Source organism: Pleurodeles waltl, chromosome 10, assembly GCF_031143425.1.
Source record: "Pleurodeles waltl isolate 20211129_DDA chromosome 10, aPleWal1.hap1.20221129, whole genome shotgun sequence".
Classification (NCBI taxonomy): domain Eukaryota; kingdom Metazoa; phylum Chordata; class Amphibia; order Caudata; family Salamandridae; genus Pleurodeles; species Pleurodeles waltl.
Window position 1 is genome coordinate 637,106,636 of NC_090449.1, and position 21,899 is coordinate 637,128,534.

A 21,899-nucleotide genomic window follows, 5' to 3' on the forward strand; every position below is an offset into this window, starting at 1 on the left:
ACCACCCACAGCCCAGGTGGGCAGTGAAGGAGCACCATCCCCGCTGCCCAGGAGGGCACCACCAGGCATTTAGCAGTTGGCCATAGACCGTCCGCCGTCTCAAGAACCGCTGAACTGGGCCCTTCAAGGCAAGAACCGCTGAACTGGGCCCCGCCGTCTCAAGAACCGCTGAACTGGGCCCTTCAAGGCAAGAACCGCTGAACTGGGCCCTTCAAGGCAAGAACCGCTGAACTGGGCCCTTCAAGGCAAGAACCGCTGAACTGGGCCCTTCAAGGCAAGAACCGCTGAACTGGGCCCCGCCGTCTCAAGAACCGCTGAACTGGGCCCTTCAAGGCAAGAACCGCTGAACTGGGCCCTTCAAGGCAAGAACCGCTGAACTGGGCCCTTCAAGGCAAGAACCGCTGAACTGGGCCCCGCCGTCTCAAGAACCGCTGAACTGGGCCCTTCAAGGCAAGAACCGCTGAACTGGGCCCTTCAAGGCAAGAACCGCTGAACTGGGCCCCGCCGTCTCAAGAACCGCTGAACTGGGCCCTTCAAGGCAAGAACCGCTGAACTGGGCCCTTCGAGGCAAGAACCGCTGAACTGGGCCCTTCAAGGCAAGAACCGCTGAACTGGGCCCTTCAAGGCAAGAACCGCTGAACTGGGCCCTTCAAGGCAAGAACCGCTGAACTGGGCCCTTCAAGGCAAGAACCGCTGAACTGGGCCCCGCCGTCTCAAGAACCGCTGAACTGGGCCCTTCAAGGCAAGAACCGCTGAACTGGGCCCTTCAAGGCAAGAACCGCTGAACTGGGCCCTTCAAGGCAAGAACCGCTGAACTGGGCCCTTCAAGGCAAGAACCGCTGAACTGGGCCCTTCAAGGCAAGAACCGCTGAACTGGGCCCTTCAAGGCAAGAACCGCTGAACTGGGCCCTTCAAGGCAAGAACCGCTGAACTGGGCCCCGCCGTCTCAAGAACCGCTGAACTGGGCCCTTCAAGGCAAGAACCGCTGAACTGGGCCCTTCAAGGCAAGAACCGCTGAACTGGGCCCTTCAAGGCAAGAACCGCTGAACTGGGCCCTTCAAGGCAAGAACCGCTGAACTGGGCCCTTCAAGGCAAGAACCGCTGAACTGGGCCCCGCCGTCTCAAGAACCGCTGAACTGGGCCCTTCAAGGCAAGAACCGCTGAACTGGGCCCTTCAAGGCAAGAACCGCTGAACTGGGCCCTTCAAGGCAAGAACCGCTGAACTGGGCCCTTCAAGGCAAGAACCGCTGAACTGGGCCCCGCCGTCTCAAGAACCGCTGAACTGGGCCCTTCAAGGCAAGAACCGCTGAACTGGGCCCTTCAAGGCAAGAACCGCTGAACTGGGCCCTTCAAGGCAAGAACCGCTGAACTGGGCCCTTCAAGGCAAGAACCGCTGAACTGGGCCCCGCCGTCTCAAGAACCGCTGAACTGGGCCCTTCAAGGCAAGAACCGCTGAACTGGGCCCTTCAAGGCAAGAACCGCTGAACTGGGCCCCGCCGTCTCAAGAACCGCTGAACTGGGCCCTTCAAGGCAAGAACCGCTGAACTGGGCCCTTCAAGGCAAGAACCGCTGAACTGGGCCCCGCCGTCTCAAGAACCGCTGAACTGGGCCCTTCAAGGCAAGAACCGCTGAACTGGGCCCTTCAAGGCAAGAACCGCTGAACTGGGCCCTTCAAGGCAAGAACCGCTGAACTGGGCCCTTCAAGGCAAGAACCGCTGAACTGGGCCCTTCAAGGCAAGAACCGCTGAACTGGGCCCTTCAAGGCAAGAACCGCTGAACTGGGCCCTTCAAGGCAAGAACCGCTGAACTGGGCACCGCCGTCTCAAGAACCGCTGAACTGGGCCCTTCAAGGCAAGAACCGCTGAACTGGGCCCTTCAAGGCAAGAACCGCTGAACTGGGCCCTTCAAGGCAAGAACCGCTGAACTGGGCCCGCCGTCTCAAGAACCGCTGAACTGGGCCCTTCAAGGCAAGAACCGCTGAACTGGGCCCTTCAAGGCAAGAACCGCTGAACTGGGCCCTTCAAGGCAAGAACCGCTGAACTGGGCCCTTCAAGGCAAGAACCGCTGAACTGGGCCCCGCCGTCTCAAGAACCGCTGAACTGGGCCCTTCAAGGCAAGAACCGCTGAACTGGGCCCTTCAAGGCAAGAACCGCTGAACTGGGCCCTTCAAGGCAAGAACCGCTGGCCCTTTGGCAGACGTGGCAGGGCAGGATCTATCTCGGGCAGGGCTGCAGGATGTCCTCTGGCCAACTTGCCTCCTCCAGTGGCAGTGGGGTCTGTTATGGACTGTTTGGACTGTGGCTTTGCTCTCCCCAGGATGGCCCAGTGGGCAGGCCACCCACTGTATGGACTGTATGGACTGTGGCTTTGCTCTCCCCAGGATGGCCCAGTGGGCAGGCCACCCACTGTATGGACTGTATGGACTGTGGCTTTGCTCTCCCCAGGATGGCCCAGTGGGCAGGCCACCCACTGTATGGACTGTTTGGACTGTGGCTTTGCTCTCCCCAGGATGGGCCAGTGGTCATGGAGTCCCCTCGTGGATCTGGCGTCGTGTACTCAAGTGGCTGAGGTGCCCCCCCTTCCCTTCCCCCTGAGGTGCCTGTCCTATTTTCTTTCTGATGCCCCTGCAGTGTTCTCTCCGTGGAGTTCTTGTCGTGGGACTGGGCCTTGCCCCTTTGCACAGGACCCCTGTGATCCACGGACAGTGGTTGGACTACATTTAGTAGCTGTATATATTTTGTACATAGTTTATTTATTTATTGGGATTAATGGCGTACATATTTCAATATATCTGCCCGTTTATGATCTCTTCTTTTGGTCTTTGCATTATTTCGGAGGGGGGTGGTTTGTGGGTTGTGACAGTGATCTGTGGGAATGCATTGATGTGTGTGTTGTAGTGGGTGTGGGTGGGTGGGTGTGTGCCGGTAATCTTTTCCCTCCCCTGTGTCGTAGGTGCAGTACTCACCGATGTCTTCCGCGCCGCCGGGCGTGCTCCTGGTATATGAGGAGGAATAGGAGTGCGGGGATGACCTGTAACTCTGGCTCCATACTGCCGGAATCTCGCGTGGAGTGCGTAGAGGTGAGCGTTTTCCCGTTCGTAGTCTGTTTCCGCCGTGTTCTTATCGGCGGTGCTCCCGCCCCGGAAAAGGTGGCAGATTGGTGGGTCGTAATAGGGTGGGCGGTACTTTGTCTGCCGCCGGGCTGTTGGCGGGAACCGCCGCGCTGTTTGTTTGTACCGCTGTGGCGGTCGGAGTGTTAAGTTGGCGGGCTGTGTTGGCGGTTCCCGCCAGGGTCAGAATGCCATTTTTAATACCGCCGGTCTGTTCGCGGTCCGACCGCCGCCTCTCCGCCGACCGCCAAGGTCAGAATGAGGGCCTATGTCTTTTCACTTTTCCAAATTATTCAACACTAATCTCTGTGTCCATATCCTCTAAACCTCCAATCACTACCTCTTCATTCTCCCTACTCTTCTTCAGGGCCAAAGAAATGGAATGGAATGTCTTCACAAACCATCTCAACCTCTGCCACAGTACCATGAAAGAGAGGTCTATTAAAATCTTCTAAACATAAAGCTGGACTTTTTACAAGATTTATTCTCCTTACTAAGATTCACATTTGTGAATGATGCACAGCTAATCCTCTAAAGTGATGAAAAGTCCTTTTATGCACTTCTTTTTTGAAAGACATAAAAAAGAACGGCCTTGTAATTTTGTGTATTTTTTTACTTTGCATGGATGTAATCCCTGAAGCATTCTTATTTTCTGTTTCAGACTTCTCCATGAAAATTCTCTTTAAACAATGTTAAATTTTTCAATATATTCCTGTTGGATGTTACAAATGTTTCTACACTTCCTCTTGTACACAGGTGCCTGTTTATGCCTTCTTTCTACTCCTCCGCTATCAATTCTTCTACCTTCCTAGGAACTATCTCATCTTTTTCTATGGGAGTACTGTCTTTCACTTCAGAACAACAACCGGTTGTGTCAACTGCATGCACTAATGTACTCTCTTGTAAATAACTTTAGTCATTAAAAAAACGTTCTGTACTACATGTGTGCATCCATTGTCTTTTGAAAATTTTACAAAAAAATAGTTTTGGTATAATGGGCCAGATGTAGGTAGCCCTTTGCGCCTCGCAAACGGCGAAAAACGCCATTTGTGAGGCGCAAAAGGCCTCACGCGATGCAGAAACACATTTTGCGAGTCACTACCGATTCGCAAAATGTGTTTCAGACTCGCAAATAGGAAGGGGTGTGCCCTTCCTATTTGCGACCGCATCGCAATGTAGAGTTGATTTGTGACCGCGAAAGCGGTCGCAAATCAACTCGCAGTTACCATCCACTTGAAGTGGATGGTAACTCATTCGCAAACGGGAAGCGGTCCCCATGGGACCCCTTCCCCTTTGTGAATGCACCAAAAATATTTTTTCAGAGCAGGCAGTGGTCCTATGGACCACTGCCTACTCTGAAAAAAAACGAAACAAAAAGGTTTCGGTATTTTTCTATTTGCAGCTCGTTTTCCTTTAAGGAAAACGGGCTGCAAAAAAAAAAAAAAAATGCTTTATTCAAAAGCAGTCACGGACATGGTGGTCTGCTGTCTCCAGCAGGCCACCATCCCCGTGAGTGCCTAGACTCGCTATGGGGTCGCAAACTGCGACCCACCTCATAAATATTTATGAGGTGGGTCTTTGCAACCCCATAGCGAGTCGCAGAAGGTGTGTGAGACATCTTTCTGCATAACATTTTGCGAGGTGCAAATTGCGAGTCGCTAGTACTCGAAATTTGCACCTCGCAAAATGTTTTCTTCCTACATCTGGCCCTAAGTCTTTTTCTCATGCACATTGCTGTTTTGTCTAGTGTATACATTCTGTTTAATATTATGATAAAAAGGTTCCTCTTCACAAGAGATGCTTTCTCAATTACATTCTCAATATGATGTTTTTGCTTTAGAGCAGTAGTTCTTCTCTTATACTTCTCCACCTTCTTTCATAAATGTTGAACTATTCTGTTTCAAAACATTTTTACTTTTAATTCCTTAAACTGTTTTGTTCTGAAAGTTTCAGTTTTTTCTAAGATTTCCTAATTTTCACAGCATCAATTTGAGCCTCTTTCTCAGTATGTTTCAAGCTTCTCCTTTTAATTGATATCTTTGACTCATTTTGCATTTTATGGCATATTTTAAAAGAAGCCTTGGTATCCTTACCAGTGAATGTTTTCTTTTTCTTGCCATTTTGCACCGTATGTACTTTTTACTGTCAATTTTAAACAGGTAATATTGTTGTTTCTGTTTTTGTCTTCTTTCTGTTTTGTTAGGCATTTTTAATCTTCTTATATACGTGGAATTATATATCTGAAAAACAAAGAGACAATACATTTAGCTTTACAGAAAAGAATTTCAGATGAATATTTTCAAATGCAAAATTCAAATCACACTAAATATACACTCAAGTACTGCATCAGTATGTGCCTGGGTGTGCCACTCTATGCAGCAATATGTGCCCCAGTGTATCTGAGTATCCATCACTTTGTCCTGGGTGTATGAATGCAAATATTACTGTCTGCACATGTCAGTATATGCATGAGTGTGTACCTCTGTGTGTCACTGTGTGTATCGGTGTGTCCCTCACTGCATCACTGTATGCATCTGGATATCTCACTCATTAGGATGTATGTGGGTAAATTACAGTAAGCATTTTTCTGTAAGTGGGTGTGTCCGTGTGTGTCAGTGTGTGTGTGAATATGTCAGTATGTCCTTCAGTGTGTCCATGGGTATATCAGTGTATGCATCAATAAGTGCCTACCTGTCTTAGTTTATGCAGCAATGTGTGCCTAGATGTATCAGTGTACATGTTAGTGTGTGCCTGGGTGTGTCAGTGAATGTATCAGTGTGTACCTAGGTAAATAACTGCATGAATCAGAGTGGGCTGGATGTGTTAGTGTACTCATCAGAATCTCCCTGTACGTGTCATTAAAAGCATGATCGTGTCCCTAGGTGTCTCAGTATATGCATCAGTATGTGAATAGGTGTGTTAGTGTGTGCATCGGTGTCTATCTATCTGTCTCAATCTATACATCAATGTCTGCCTTGCAGTGTCAGTGTATGTATCAGTGTCTGCCTAGGTGGATATATCTATCCTTCAGTATGTGCTTGGGTGTATCAGCGCATGTATGAGTGTGTGCCTGGCTGTGGTAGTGTATGCATCACTGGGTCCCTTCATGTGTTACTGTATGTATCTATATAAGCCAGCATGTCTCATTTTATACATTAGTGTGCACCTGGCTGTGTCAGACTAAGCATTAGTACATGCCTGGATGTGTTAGTGTTTGCATCAGTGTGTGCCTGGGTGTTACAGTGTACGCATTTGTTTCTACCTAGCTCTGCTACTGTATACATCATTACTTGCCTGGGTCTCTTAGAGGCATATTTAAGAGCCTCTAGCACCATCTACCGACACATTAGCGTAATATTTTGTAATGTTATGTTACTTGACTTAAAAAGCACACGGCTACCCGAAGACCTCCCAGCGCTAATGGACGATCCCCTGACTAAGAAGGAGAGACAGCTAGGTCTAGAATAGCCAGGTTTTAAGTGCCTTTCGAAAATTACATTTGTGACTTGTAAGTGGGAATCTAAGGGGAAGGGAGTTCCACAGTTTAGCTCCCAGATAGGTCATCATGGCACCGCCCCATCTGGCTTTTTTGACTCTAGGTAAAGTGGCCAATGCTGCCGACGCCAACATAAGGTCTCTGGTAGGCCTATAGAAGGATGCCAGGGTCTTTAACAGAGGAGGGCCTGTGTTATTCAATGACCTATGAATACAGCATAGAGTCTTGAATTTTATGCGCTGTTACACTGGGAGCCAATGAAGAGATGCAAGGGCCGGTTTTACAGAAGTATGCCTGGGAATTTCTTGTAGGAGGCGAGCCGCAGCATTTTGTACCACCTGCAATCTCCTTTTCACATATTTGAGAGAGCCAAGAAACAGTCCATTACCATAGTCAAGTCGGGACAAAATGATGACCTGGATAATAAGCCTTTTCACAAGTGATGGGAGTATTGCAAGGACCTTCCTTAAGAGTCTCATTAGTCTAAAGCAAATGGCAGAGATTTTCTTAGCATACTGTTCCAGCGTGAGTTGGGGGTCTAGCCAAATTCCTAGTCTTTTGATATACTTCTTTGGGGGAGGCATTTCCCTAAGGAGCTTGGCAATAGAGGATTCTTATCCGGGTCAGGGGACTGGCCCAAAATCATTATCTTTGTTTTGTCACCATTTAGTTGGAGCATACTATCCGTCATCCATCCTGATACTGCCTGTAGGCAGGAGGACAGTGAAGGTCCCCTCAAGGCTGAGTTCACGGAAAATTAGACCACCAATTGGGTATCATCTGCATAGGAAAAAAGTGAAAGTCCAAATGATTCCAACAGCTCAGCCAGGGGGCCATATATATATTAAAAATAGTGTGGGGCTGAGCGAGGAGCCCTGTGGCACACCTCAACTACAGTCAAACCTGTCAGAGAAATATGATCGATCGAGGACCTGGGGACCTGGAATGATCTACCCTCTAAAAATTAGGTAAGCCAGCTAAGTGATAGATCCTCAATTCCAGTTTCCTTCATCCTTTGACCAAGCACATGATGATCTACTGTGTCAAAAGCAGCACTTAAATCGAAAAGTATAACAGCCGTAATGTGATCCTAGTCAATGCGCTTCCTAGCCTCTTCCATGACGGCTATCAAGGCTGTTTCAGTGCTGTGAAGGGGTCTAAAACCCATCTGAGTAGGGTGAAGGATATTGTTATCCTCCAAGAACATAGACAATTGAGTATTAATATATTTATCTAATATTTTGGAGGGGATGGGTAATAATGATATGGGTCTATAGTTCTTGAGTACTGTGGCATCCAGATTGGGTTTCTTTAACAGCAGCTTGACTATAGCATGTTTCCATTGACCTGGGACAGTGCCCCTAGTTCATGAGGTGATCAATAGTTCAGTCAGAACCGTAACAATAGCAGAGGCACCCCGAGCTAGTATATAAGGAGGAGCCTGATCCAATGGAGATCCTGATTTGAGAGAAGTAAGGAGCGAGGCAACCTTATCCTGTGAGAGAGGGGTAAATTGAGAGATAGTGGGTACACAATTGTCGGAAAGGTTAACCTGACCCTCCGACATAGCCTTACTCTTAGGAAAGTTCGAATAAATGTTAATGATTTTTTGTTGAAAATACAAGGCCAAGTTGTTACTGTGCTCTTCCGAAGCTTCCATTGAGTCCCCATCTAGGGGAGACAGAAGAATTTATTTGAGCACCTGAAAAACCTCTTTGGAGGAACCAGAGGCTTGTTCAATTCTATTAGCATGGTAGATGCTTTGTGCTGATTTTATCTCTGCACGGTAAAATCTAATCGCCTTCCTATAATCATCTCTTGCTACAGGGTCATAAGATTTTCTCCACCTTCTCTTTAAACCTCTACACTTTCTTTTAAGAAGTTGCAGGTGAGAGGTGAACCACTGAGCGCCAGCTTTCCAGCAACTCCTGTTTTTTTTCCTATAGGGAATTTGGACGCTTATGTTTCGTTAGATGGCCAAAATCCCAGTGCCATATTTAAAAATACGCACTGACTTTCTGGAAGCTGGCAGCCACAGGAGGGTCAGATGATACGAACCCTCTTCACTATCATATAAACCCTGACAGTTGGATCTCCCATTTTACTACTCCCTATGCACCTGATGGTTCTTCTGAGTGTGAACGTAACTGGGGAGTTTTTCTTTGGGCAGGAAGCAAGGGGGAAAGCAAGGGAGGAGATGGGGCCAGTAGTGTTTACCCTAGCTGAGACAGTCAGAGCAATTAATGCATTGAAATGTGCAAAAGTACCTCGTTCAAATAAAATCCCAGGTGACCTATACAAATCTGAGACATCAGTCTGAAGTAGGTACATAAACTTATTATCTAATACTATTTCTAGGGGAGAATATATTCCTGAGACATGGAGGGGTGTTGAGATCATTCTGATCTACAGAAAAGGGGTGCTAGCTGCCATTCAAATTATAGACCACTAAGTCTCATCGACAACCTCCAGAAAATATTTGCCAGACAAATCCTAGAAAAATTGCTACTGTGGGTTGAAGATGAGAACATTTTGACCCCGCCTCAAGACTAGCACCAGGGATCAGGTTTTCAGGTTGGTGGGTCTGTATTGGAAATAAGTGCTACCAGCAAAACAAAGGCTCTACGAAGCCTTCGTAGATCTCAAGGACACTTTTGATTCTATCCCACACAACACGCTGTGGCAAGCACTGTTGATTATGGGGGGTCCCCCCAAATTTGTTTTCATTGAACATCAGGCTATTCTCGAAGAACTTTGCTCAGGTGCAATGGGGCAAAAGGGGAGAATTGACCGATAAGTTCACCATCAGACGTGGTGTATGTCAAAGGTGCATACCTGCCCCCACACTATTTACAGTCTTCATGAACGACGTGGTAAAGGAACTCCTTGACTGTGAGAATGACTCCCCTACAGTGAATAATGTAAAAATCACTATTTTATTCTTTGCTGACGACTCCCTACTAATATCAAAATCACCAATGTGGCTCCAGGTCCTCATCGATAAATTTATGAATTTCTGTAATTCCAGAGGACTAGACCTGAATGTAGGGAAGACTAAATATATGATTTTTGGACAAAGGGGAACAAGGACAAGACCAATCAGAGTAAGCAGTGAAATTCTTGAGAGCATTAAATCCTTTGACTCTTTAGGGGTTAAATTAACCAGCAAACTAAAATGGCAGCCTCAGTTAACAAAGTCTTCTGTAAAAATTGAGCATAGTTCCAATGCTATTATAAGGGTCCATAAGACCACCAGCTCACGATCTGTTTCTCCAGCCCTAGCAGTCTATCAAGCTAAGGCACAAGAAGCTGCCCTATTTGGTGCAGAATTGTGAGGACACAGATATATGGACTGTTTAACTACTGCAGAAAATACATTTGTAAGAAAACTCCTAAAGTTACCTGCAAGCACTCCATCGACCCCTCTTCACTTGGATCTGAACCTCAACAGAATATTGAATTTGACGGCTCTAAAGCTCTACTGTGTTCGCATGTGGTCCATGAACTGAGCCATTAAAGGGACTCCGTAAGGGATTTGACTATCTCAGCCAACATCAATCGCATTTCTTGAATGAAGTCACTGCGGGACTGGTTTAATAGACTGAACCTGGATAGATTTTGGGATGAGCCAGATTGCTTACGCAAAGTTGATATTCATGTACTCAAAAAAAGTTACTGGGAGTATATAAATAAGCAACGAGCTTTGATAGATACCCACGGTGTTCTGATGAGCAGGTTCTTGGAGATAAAGGTGTTCCCATATTTTGAATCATTTCTCACAAAGATCACTCCTGCTCTTGCCAAACATTTGTATATTCAATTTAGGATTGGCGCACATTCCCTCTACATCCCGTTACCAGCAGGTGGCATAGGGGCACTAGCTTGAGATTGTGCCCTGCATGTGGTTTAGCAAATGAGACTGAAGCCCATATCCTATTCGCATGCCTAGAGTACAGTGAGCTGTGTAGGAGATGGATTCATCCAATTTGCTTGCACCTTGGGATAACTCACCAGCTGCAAGCCTTAAGAATTTTAAAATATGATGCAGCAGAAGCAATTGTATTTTCAGTCTGCAGATTCTTGCTGACATTCTGGCACAGGTGCCATAATTTGTTAACATAAAATGATTATTATTTACCTAGAAAACATTATCTTATTTATCTTGACACAAGTTGACTTTGTTGCACAACTTAATGCACTTTCCTATGGGTTCTTGGTAACCAGAAACAATTGAGTTCTGCTGAGGGTAAAAGGGTTTGGGGCATTTTAAGGTTTGAGAGAATTAAGAGAGTGTACTAGAGAAATTCCTTCTCATTTAAGGAACATTGCTTTTTTTTAAAATAAGGTTTTTAAACTTAGATTTGTTTTAAATGGAATGTATGTTATTTGCATTTTGATGGTCATCAATGACCAAATAAAGTATTTATACTACTACTACCCAAAGAACATTTTAAGACTTCCTAGGCAGCTTTTTTTTAATGCTACCTGAAAACAACAGTAAATATTCACAGTTACACTTATAAGTAGGATGGTTAAGTTATGTCTCTAACTGCTAGTAAAGCAATCGCTGTTATTTTTCAATATATTTGTAGCTGTCTATGTGTTCTCCATTGTTTTTATAAATATCTATCTCAGTACAGGCATAGACATTTCACTTTTTAATAATAAGAACAACTTTTCAAATATTTTTCTAAGTAATCACTGCATTCAGTATACTAGCTTCAACATAGCTCACGGGTCAGTTAAGTATGCTGAAACAACAGAGAAATGCCCATAAAACACCTTTTCTAATTTCTACTAAATACTTTTAGTCATGTATTGGCTGGCTTGCATAATTTCTTTATATCAGCTACAAACCTACCATGTATATTTGCAATGACATTCAGGTAGCAAATACTGAGTTGCATTCACCTAGTATTCATTCATTCCTTTACTAATACTTTCTAACACAAAGTCAATTTTACTACACATACCTGATACGTGTGCTTGTTGCAGTGTGTGTTTGCTGTGCAGTATCAGTTAAAATTTCTTCTCACAGAAGAACATACAAAAAACCAACCACAGGAATGGAAATCCACTCTGATAGCAGGCAACCATGAAATGGCAACCTTTTCATCTTTTCTTTCAAGGTTACTCAATCAGAAAATCAATCACAATCTTCCTTTAATTGTTAAACGTATCTCTTACCACTTATGACTGGCTTCTATACGACACCCTTTCCAACACTCCTCAAAAGATATCCCAATTCGGTTGGAGTTTTCGCCGGATCTGCAGATCCACTGCGGTGCACAGCGTGCCCCTCCCCTCTCCCCCCCCCCCAGTTTAAATCTGCAAATGGATCTGTGGGGAAATTCCAAAAAATACTTATTTTATATATATTAAAAACACACATCTATATCCAAGTTTTTTTTTACACAAAAGCAAATCTGAACAACAATATATTTTTGTATATCCTTCCCCCTCATGATCCTGTAGCTGTGTTACCATGGCTACACAGTCTGCAACATTCTGCTGCAGCAGGTCACAAGTTCATAACAGTTTCTGACTGGGGCATGCTTACTTTTAAACCATCAGTAGCAGGTGTGATTGAAGCTTTCACAACAAACATATCACAGGTAGTAATACTGTTTTCTAATTTTTGTAAAGCCAATCCAGTATTTACTTACAATCACATAACCTCACTACCAAATCCACCCACAAACATATCTTCAAAATCCAATTAAATCTATTCATTTAGATTCTACTTTCTACCCTCCATTTTAACTGAATTTCATTTCATATCATTTCCATTCTGCTACAGCCATCTCCTGTGTGCTTCTCCAGATTACCTCTAAGTTGCTCAGAGTGTGGATTGGAGGGCACAGCTTTGTGGTTTGAGGCCAGAGAGAGTGCAAAAAGGAGTAGCTTTGACAGTGACCTTATATAACTTGACTTGACCAGAGAGGTTAAAGTGGCATCAATTACTCTCTTTGGTTGAAAGCATTAAGGATTGCCAACATCCAGACCTTATTATTGTGCACTGTGGTGGCATTGATCTAGGCACAGTTGCAGGGTTTGGTTGGAAATCCTAATGAAGGAAACCTTTAGAAAATTAATGACACTTTTTCAACACACTATCTTTTTATTTTCAAACATTTTCCAAAGGCAGAAGTGGAACTGGTCAACTGTTTCTTCATTCCTCAGGGACCATAACATGGGCTCTATATATCACAACAATTTATGATTTGACATGGAGGGTAAATACAGAAATGATGGAGTTCGCCTTACAGACAAAAGCAACAAGATGTTCCTGCATAACTTGAGAGACTGCATCCTCTATCATTAGTAGTAGTGACCTACACAGAATAAACAAAAAGGCTCTTTTCTGAGCCTTTCCATTAACTATACACAAATAGCTATTTATTCTTAAATACTTATTTTTTTTAATGTCCAACAGATCCGTGGATCCACCTGTGGGTCCCAAAAAAAAAAAAATGATGTCCAACATCCTGTACACATTTTTTCCAAAGTGCCATATTAATTTAAATGTATTAAGTAATAGTACTCGTACCCTAGCTCATTTATATGCATCAATGTCCACATATTGCCCCAGGACCCTTTTGTACTGACTGTCTGCCTGGACACTGGATTTTACAGCATCTCTCTAGCTGTGAGATGGCTGTGACATTGTCTATCCTACTGTGAGAGTAAATGTGATAGAGTACGTCTCCATGTGAGGGTAAGAGTTGGAGTGTGTCTCTGGTTGTGAGACTGTGTCAAAGTGTCTAAAAAGGTGACTGTCTGGTTTTGAGAGGGAGTGTGCCAGTGACTCCCTAGATGTGAGAGTAGGTGTAAGAGTGTCTCTCTAAGTGAGAGAGTGAGCATCAGAGTGTCTGTGTGAGTGTTCCAGTGAGTGGTAGAGTGTGTCACCCGGTATGAGACTATGTGTGACAGTCTCTGTCTGGGTGTGAGAGTAAGTGTGACATCTAAGCCTTAGTGTGAGAGGGAGTGTGACAGTGTCTGCCTCAATGTGAAAGTAGGTGTAATAGTTTCTCTTGCTGGGTATCAGATTGAGTGTGAGGGTGTCTGCATGGGTATGAGAGTGGATGTGAGTGTGTCTGTCTGGGTGTGAGAGTAAGTTTGAGAGTCTCGGTCTGGTGTGGGAGGGAGTGTGACAATGTCTACCACAATGTGAGACTGGGTGTAAGAGTATCTCTCTCTAAGTGTGAGTTTGAGCATGAGAGTGCCTGCATGGGTGTGAGAGTGGGTGTGAGAGTGGATTTGACAGTGGCTAGCTAGGTGTGAGAGTTGGTCTGACAGTCTCTGTATGGGTGTCAAACTGAGTGTCAGAGTGTGTTCACGGATGTGAGAAAAAGCATAAGAACATCTCTCTTTGCATGAGAGTGAGTGTGAGAAAGCCTGGGTGTGAGAGTAAGTGTTACAGTCTGAGTCTGCATTTGAGAATGGGTGTGAGAGTGTCTCTCTGAGTGTAAGGGTGAGTGTGAGAGTGCCTGCATGGCTGTGAGAGTGTGGGTGTGAGAGTGTCTGTCTGGGTATGAGAGTAAGTGTGAGAGTCTCAGGCTTGGTATGAAAGGGAGTGTGACAGTGAGTACCTCAATGAGAGACTGGTTGTAAGAGTATCTCTCTCTGAGTATGAGAGTAAGCATGAGAGTGAGTGTGAGAGCCTCTCTCTCTCTGGGTGCAAGAGGAAGTGTGACAGTGCCTGTCTGGATGTGAGAGTATATGTAAGACTGTTTCTCTAAGTGTGAGAGTGAGCATGAGAGTGTATGGATGTGAGAGTGAGTGTCAGAGTGTGTCTCTGGGTGTAAAACTAGGTGTGACAATGCCTGACTGTGTGTGAGAGTAAGTGTGAGAGTCTCAGTCTTGATGTGAGAGAGACTGTGACAGTGTGTGCCTCAATGTGAGAGTGGGTATAAGAGTATCTCACTCTTAGTCTGAGTGTGAGAGTGTATGCATGGGTGTGAGAGTGGGTGTGAGAGTGTCTGTGTGGGTGTGAGAGTGGATGTGACAGCATCTCTCTGGGTGTGAGTGTGGAGGTTAGGATGTTTGTCTGGGTGTTTGAATAGGTGTATGAATTTATATCTATTTTCTTTCTTTTTTTTTACATTCTGTGAAATCCGCAGGTCCACCCGCGTATTTACACCATGGGGCCATGCTGAACCCAGAGGATGGATCCGCGGATCTCGGAAATTGTAAAAAAATAAGTATGTTTTTGAGGCATTTGAAGACCATCTCTACTTATTTATCACAAGTATAAAACACCCATGGGGTCAGGGAACCTCCACCCTGACACCATCATCTACATTCAGCCAAGATTTCAGCTCTTGGACCGTTTCCTGATGAAATAAAATGGCAGCCGCAACATTCCTGTCAGGTTGCGGCCATCTAATCAGATTCTCCCTGTGATACATGGATCTGCAGGTTGAGCTGCAGTGGATCCACTGTGTTAGATATCTACATTTTCTGTCTTTAAATGACTTCAAAACTACTGAACGGATTTCCTCCAAACAAAAAAATCTGTGGAACTGAATCTAGCTTAGGCCAAATTTGGTGTAATTCCGTTCAACGCTTCAGGCTGTAAGCATGTCTAAAGAATGCAAAATCACCATAGAAACAGAATAGATAAAAAGTGTTTAGGAACCCCCCTTCATTTCAGGCCCCACTAGATGGATAACCCTGAAACTTTCAAGACAGCAGCTGAACTGACCAAAGTATAAGTTTCGATCATTTCATGAAGATTCATCAAGCGGTGCCAAAGTTATTGCCAAAACAAAGAACGCTCGGTCTCCGGAAAAAATGGTCTTAACTATACCTACCTAGTAGTGACCGCAACTAAGTAATATATATATATATATTCAAATATCAACCATCAATTTCAGCACAATTTTTGGTTCAAATTTTTTCAGTTCCTACACACACATAGGTAAAATACATTTATAAATTGATGGCTGTTATTCCTTTCAAGACTTGTTCTGTTTGTGGGTTGAGATTTGAATAAGTCCTTTTATAGTCAGTGGCACTCATTTGGCACTCATTTGGGGGTTTTTAAAGTGTCAGTGAACCACAGGTTGTTGTTAAGTCTTTTGTACCTATCGGTATAGGCATACTTTTTGGGCTACTTCTGATAATATTCGTCCTGTGTAACTGTGACAAATACTAACTTGACAAATGTCTAATTTGACAATGATGACATTATAAATCCTATTTTAAAGGAATTGCTCATTCATATTTTCGAGATAAAAGACACCAGATATGTTCTACATTTTGCAGGTGATATTCCATCACACCACTAAGTCTGTCGTGGTCACACTCATCCGCTCTTTGAAACCCAAATCTCTCATGCTTCCATGATTCCAAAGCTTTCTGCCTCACCTTCTGCTGTCCTCCTCCCTAACCCATGTTCCTGACATATATGAAAAAATAATGAAAAGAGTGAGTCCTCCACATTCGCTGGTCTTATACTGTGCCTCATTACTGACTGCATCACAATACTGCTTTGCCCTAGAAATCATTTTAGCTTTCTCCCTTTACTGGCCTCTCTGAACTCCCCTTCGTTTTATGAATCTCTTTTTATTGTGCCTGTTTGTGCTCTTTTGATGCAGTTTTTTTCTTTCTATGCATCCCTCTTCTTCTTTGTCCAATGCAGTTTCTGTTGGAGTATGATTGTGCGTTGCTTACTCAGCTGCAACTAATGAATTTGTAGGGGTACAGTTTATGTTATTTTGTTAGTTTTAATTTTTGTAAATGTAATTTCTTTTTTCATTTTCATATAATGCTTGCATTTTTTCTCGGAGTTATTTTAATATTTTAATTTCACTCCACTATTAATGCACAATTCTTCTTGTTAACTGCAATTTTAATGCGAGTCTCCATTTTTCTTCAATTATACTTTTCTGGAATAGAGTTGGAAGAGTCATTCCGACACCTCTGTTGATGTAAGCCTCAGATTGTTCTACAACCGGCAAGCATCTACACATGAGCAGTAAATTTTAATGATAGGGGAGTAGTCGATATAGGCTGGATAGGCAATCTGATTCTTCAACATAGTTGTGTGAACCTAATCCTCTCACTTTGTCTTTACTGGCATTATTTGGTCTTTACTTAACACCATAGCAACAACTTTTCCAGATGCGACCGGGAGCCTGCAAACTACTAAATAACTTTGGGCTTGCAGAAGACTAAGGAATATATGTACTATTATTTCATCCAATGCAGAGCAGCAAGGGAAATTGTTGTGCTGCATTACATGAAAGGGAGAGAACAGAAATGCTCTTTATTTACAAAGATATAGAGAATTTCTGCTCTCACCCTGTGCTAGCACACTGTGTGCTGCCCAGGGCCAACGCAGGTAACCCATACACCATTGTGCAAGGGTGCCTGCATTACAGGCAGGATTGTTTTGGTACGGGGGGATACTTTCCTGCACAAAAGCAATCTAGAGGGGAATTTTCTTCTTTCTAAGTGCGATGCAGAATGCATCACACCTGGAGAGAGAAAATAACCAGGAGAAAAAATGTTTTTCTCTGCGTTATACCATTCTCTGAGAAGGTTACTCTTGGGCCAGGCACTCTGTAGGGTAACTGCTTTTTCACTGTTGTAAGACTATCTCTCCCATAGACTAACGATGGGATATCATATTACACTCACGGGGTCATTATGACCCTGGCGGTCTGGAGACTGCCATGGTCATGGTGGCTGTCTGACCACCGCCAGAGCGTGGTTTGGCTGCCACATTATGGCTGTGGTGGTTGCGCCACAGTTGGACCACCTGTACCGCCCGTTTACCTCCACAGGAGGGACTGGGGGTGCTGCCGGTGCTAATCCACCAGGGCAGCACTGCATGCATTTCGCCCTGGGGATTACGACTCCCCTCTCTGACAGCTTTTGCATGGCGGTAGCACCGCCATGTAAAGGCTGGTGGAGGCGCGGTGCAGGGGGCCTCCATGGCCAGCCCCGCCAGGGTAGAGGGAGGGGGTCTTCCTATTAGAATGGCTGGGCAGGAGTTATGCCCTGCACTGATTACACATCAAAAGATCCTGTCTGCAGCACATACAAAGGACACTGATACCAGATCTGCTGTTGCTTTAGTCACCCTAGATAGATTGGAGCCAAATCCAGAAAAGGGGGAAGGTTAGACATAGGCATATGCCCTAGCCACAAGCTGGCACTGGGTATAAGAATAGCATCTTTAGAATCTCTGTTCACAACACTACTGAACTCCTCAGAGTAAACAACGACCATCTGTGATGCCTTCCAACATGAATCTTTATTACTGTTTGAGTGCTGAATTAATACTTTACAGACTGCCTCTAGTTTAAGCCTGATTGTTTTTGTTCCAAGCTGCCACAGTGTTAACCATTGGATTCTTTAGTGACTTTTGTGGTGTGGTGTAGTTTTTATTGATTTTTGTTTTTTTCTTTAACACCACCAGGCTTTTCCTTGTGTTCCCAGACGGGAAAAAAGGATGTTGGGAAGTCTCCTCCGAACAGATGTCCTAGGGTACTTGAACCAATGGCCTGATGTCCATGGAGCCATTGATTTAAGGTTTCCACCTACAGGGCCAGTAGGGTTTCCGCCTCCGGAGACATGACTATTCACCCAAATTTAAAGAGACAGGTGAGCCAACTGTTTTCCAGACAGAGGTACTGCACCACGTTTGAGGTGGAGTGCCATGTGCACCAAATTCTAAATAGACCCGAAGTATTGTTTCCCAAAAAGGCTGTAACCATTTCAGTCTTATGGCGCTAAACCTAACTTTTAATCATAGAATGGAGTTTTTGCATCTGATTCACACTTTATAAACTGGGAGTGGGGTATTGATGGTTGATTCTTCATCTGGCACGATGTGCAGAAATATTTTTTAAACATGGGTAGTGTTCAGAGAAGAAGCCCTAATTTTTATATTAGGAATTACTATAAATTCTCATTTTGGGATAACTGAATGCTATTTTTATGACTGTGGTTGTTACTAATTAGTTCTTAGCTTTTTACTCCATGTATTCCTTCTTCTTGCCAAATCATTGTGAGGTTTATGTCACGTTTGGCAGTTGATTCCTATGAAGGATTGAATTCATTGTATATGACCATGGCACCCTTTTTACTTCCCAGCTACACACTGTTCAGTCGAATATCACTAGTAGAGTTTTTAAACAACAGCTGGGTCAGCTTTAATATTATTTCCTCTTTTTAAGCTAGGTGTTTTTTTAAATGGTGCAAGGCTCTTCAGAAACTGCACAGTGCATATATTCTCACAGAAATGACGTACATCTGTGACAATATTGTGGATTTATATGACTCTTTACCATTAAATTTGTGGGTATATTTTAGGAAAGTAGTTTGATGGACAAATATCAATAAGAATTGCCTTTTTTATCAAACTTTCTAATTTTCACAGTGTACAGAGCAATGCATAGTCATAAATATGCATTTACATTTCCAGCTAGCCTACCACATTATCTTATTGCTGAAATTAATTCACAGTTTCCCTTACAGGCTATGGCCCTATATTTATCACTCCAACGTGTTAAATCCACTCTTTGTCTAGCTATTATCAAAGTAACCTTTTGAAAAGAATGCATATGATAAATGTGCAATCAGTTGCCACAGATGAGCAGAAAAATAAAGAAAGGAGGGTTGGGGGAGTGGGGTAGCACATCATTGCTAGCCGATTTACAAAAGAGAAGATTTTGCAGGAGCTGGCAAAGCCTTAGGTACACATCTTAATAACCCATGTGGAGTACACTTTAAAATAATAAAGAAGATTAAAGATTTGGTAATGAAACCACTGGGAAATATTTTTAATTATTCTGAATATAGGGCAAATAGTCTAGAGAATGGGGAAGGCAAACCTCTTCTGCTTGGGGATTGAGGAACTTAGACCCAGATTTATGGAGCCCTTGCATTGGCACTGTCTCATGCAAGGCGATGCAAGACAACACAAGGGCTTCAATGAGACTTTCTAAGACACCCAAAGCCTCCTTGCATGGATCTGCGTGGCATAGTAAATCTGGAGTAACACAAGGCAGTGCAAATCACTGCCTTGCATTACTCTGCCCTGGGAAGCCCATGGGTGGAACATGAATTTTCCTTGCATTCACTCATGGTTTTTGGTGCATTTCCAGATTTACTAACACTAGTAAACTCTAGGAATGTGACAAAATAATGTACCACAAAAGGGCAGGTGTAACAAGAAAAAATATGTTTCATTCTCCTAATTTTATCTTCTTTTATGCATTCTGCACCACACAAAGAACGGAAAAAGCCTCAGAGTTTTTTTTTGTGTCTCTTCCTGCACAAAAACAATCCTACCTGTAAAATAGGCACAATGTAACCATGGCACAAGGGTGCCTGAGTTGGTGCTGGCCTACACATAGTCCACCAGTGCAGGAAGAAACTAGGAATGCATCATATCTTATTGATGTGGTGCATTCCTGTTCTCTCCCTATCATGCAACGCTGGCTACAAGTTGCCTTGCTGCATTATGTTGTGTGACTTGTTAGTAAATCTCCCCCCTAGGATCACAGAACAATGCTTGAAAGGGGACATAGCTGTCAAGTAGCTGCCTATCTACCTGTTAAGTCAAACACATACAATTGTATTCACAAGTCCCAATAATATGAACAAACACATCAATGTAGCTCACAGAAAGAAAAAGAAGTACAGTGCATGGATAAAACAGCCATCAAAAGAGGTATAGAACTTTTAAAAAACATACAAATTCCACGTATTAGTTACTGTTACAGTGTTATAGATAAAACTCAAAGCTTGCTTAGCATTGATTATGTTACTTAATATGAACATCCTTCACAGAAAATGAAGCCTTAGGGGGCATAGTTATAGGCCCCTATAGCCACCTTGTGCCACATTAACATAATTTATTTTGACGTTAATGTAGCCCAATGAGGCCAAAATCCCTGCACCATATTTACAGGGTGGTGCAATGCATGTATTGCGCCACCCTGTAACCCTTTGTGCTACATTATGCCTGAGCCAGGGATAATATATGCAAAGGGGACATTCCCCCGTTAGGGGAGCTGGTAAAATGGTTGCGTCATTTATTACAGCACTTTATTTCAGCACTTTTAACGCCTGCTCAAGAGCAGGCGTTAAAAGAAAAATTTGGCTTCCATTCTATGTACTCTGCAGGAGTAGCACCAACAGTTTGCTGCTACTCCTGCAGAGTACATCAATAGAGTCATTAAAAATTACTCTATTGCCCCTACCCTGCGCCATGGTGCACCGCAGTTTAAATGTAGCCCACACATGGTGGCATTAGGGGGGCGCTAAGGGGTGCAGGGAAAGTGGCACTGCACTCGCTGCCGGCCGAACATACATGCGCACTGGGCTCTCTCCACCTTCGCACTGTGTTGCTGCGCTGGAGACAGCCTGCACAGGCTCCCAGTCTGCCTGGGAGCGCCCTGGCTGGGCAGCCAATCCCGACACTGCTTTGCCTGTTTCCAGCCAGCGATGAAGCAGAGGAGCGGAACAACGCGCAGTGGCAAATGGAAGTTTATTTTATTTTTTTGTAATTAATTTATTTTTTATTTCCTTCCCTCGCCCCTGTGCACCGCACCCCCCCCTCCTTCTGCGCTTAGTGAGCCGCTACTGTCCACAGGTTTAAATTTTGGACGGGAGAACTAAAAATAAGTCTCTCACAATGTAAAGCGGAACGGTAGTTAAAAAGAGGAGGGTGTAAAGCTGTATTCTCAACCCATATCAAGCAAGGGTCGCATTAAAAAAAAAGAAAGCACACTGCCCCTCCCTTTTGCCCCCTTCACCTGCATTTTTGAAATGCTCAATGTGTTAGGATGAGGATGACATATGAAAGAAAAGAAATAGCACTATTGTTTGATCTGACCTAATGGCATCATGTGTATGCAAATTAACCCTGCCCGGCTGCTGTGTGGACAGCGTACGTTAAGCACTACTCATAGAAATGAAAGCGTGGTCTGGGTACTTGTAAAATTTGAAATTCTAATTGTGCCAATTATATATGTGATCCTTCATAACGTTTTTTTTTTATATATCTAAGCCCTGGTGTCAGAGACTGGGATGGTGTTCTTGAAGACGTGCATTCTCATAGTGCATGGTTTTGTTATTTCGCATTCATGCATATATTCTATTAAGAGTGCATGGTTATCCAAATGACATGATGCATTATCCAGGCCCTTAACGCCGAATTTGGTAAACGATTTGTTCTAACTACCACAGTGAGTCTGCCCTAGGATCTCCCTGACTTCCCATCTACCAGTCCAACTGCTCCCTAGGAATATTGCTTAATCTTTCATTAAATGT